This window comes from Staurois parvus, unplaced genomic scaffold, assembly GCF_062004578.1.
Source record: "Staurois parvus isolate SC_StPar_1 unplaced genomic scaffold, SC_StPar_1.0 ptg001335l, whole genome shotgun sequence".
Lineage (NCBI taxonomy): Eukaryota > Metazoa > Chordata > Amphibia > Anura > Ranidae > Staurois > Staurois parvus.
Genome location: NW_028319131.1, coordinates 985,655 through 987,408, shown reverse-complemented (window position 1 = coordinate 987,408; position 1,754 = coordinate 985,655).

Here is a 1,754-nt window from a genome sequence, read left to right as displayed (position 1 = left end):
AATGCACTACCATGCATTTCAGCAGCTTCTCCATTGAATGCCGGGTCCGGGGAGAGGGGATATAGTGAATGCGGGGTCTGGGGAGAGGGGATATAGTGAATCCGGGGTCCGGGGAGAGGGGATATAGTGAATGCGGGGTCCGGGGAGAGCGGATGTAGTGAATGGGGGGTCCGGGGAGAGCGGATGTAGTGAATGCGGGGTCCGGGGAGAGCGGATGTAGTGAATGCGGGGTCCGGGGAGAGCGGATGTAGTGAATGAGGGGTCCGGGGAGAGCGGATGTAGTGAATGCGGGGTCCGGGGAGAGCGGATGTAGTGAATGCGGGGTCCGGGGAGAGCGGATGTAGTGAATGCGGGGTCCGGGGAGAGGGGATGTAGTGAATGCGGGCTCCGGGGGGAGCGGATTTAGTGAATGCGGGGTCCGGGGAGAGCGGATGTAGTGAATGCGGGGCCTGGGGAGAGCGGATATAAGTGAGTGCGGGGTCCGGGGAGAGCGGATATAGTGAATGCGGGGTCCGGGGAGAGCGGATATAGTGAATGCGGGGTTCGGGGGGAGCGGATATAGTGAATGCGGGGTCCGGGGAGAGCGGATATAGTGAATGCGGGGTCCGGGGAGAGCGGATATAGTGAATGCGAGGTCCGGGGAGAGCGGATATAGTGAATGCGGGGTCCGGGGAGAGTGGATATAGTGTGAGATGCTGATTGCACTGCCTGGTGCATGTAGCTGATGGCCTCCAGGGCTTGGGGCCTTTGCTTTTACAGGTAAGTCTTCTGAAAGGCAAAATGCAAACTATTCTTTGTGGGCCTCACTACAGCACAAACAACATATAATACACATGTATCTGGTATCCCTATGCACGTCAGGGGTAGAAAAGATTATTATTTTGTTTTCATTTTTGATGGTGGATAAAGGTAATTGCACAAAATTTACAACTAAAATGAAATCTTATAAGGGAAAAAATGCCACTTTTATTTATTTTTTTATCACCAAAAATATTCCTTTATATACAAAGAGAGTCAAAACCCAGACTGTACCCCTGGATTGCCCCTTAATTGCTAGAAAGAACCATTACAGCCGTAATTGTATAGCATCAGAGTAGCCCTTATACATCAGGTGTCCCCATCAGGGTGCCCCCTAACATCAGGTGTCCCCATCAGGGTGCCCCCTAACATCAGGTGTCCCCATCAGAGTGCCCCTTATACATCAGGTGTCCCCATCAGGGTGCCCCCTAACATCAGGTGTCCCCATCAGAGTGCCCCTTATACATCAGGTGTCCCCATCAGGGTGCCCCCTAACATAAGGTGTCCCCATCAGAGTATCTTAATGGATCCATTGTGATCATCAGCGTGCAGGTTGGTAGAGCCCATCAAAGTGAACAGTGGCAACACAGGCATACAGTATGTCTCTCTAGGCAGGGGGCGGAAGATGGGAGAAGTATGCTGCAGTGGGTGCGAGTTGGGCAGAGAAGCTTGGTGCAGAAGGTGGGGAACACATGTTACATCATTGGTTGCTAGGCCTTCAACGGTCCTAGCAACCAATGACTGCTGTGCAGGGGGGGATTTGGCTGCAGATTGGTGGGCTGAGGATCTGGAATGGAATGTCATTTAGTGAAGGCTCCCCTGTACACATGATTGAGATCATTTATGTTGGGTTGGTTTTGTTGGTGGGTCATGGTAATGGCAAGAAATGCACAGGTAACGTTTAAAAAAAAAAAAAAAATTGGACCAGAATTTCCTTGATAATAAAAAAAATGACC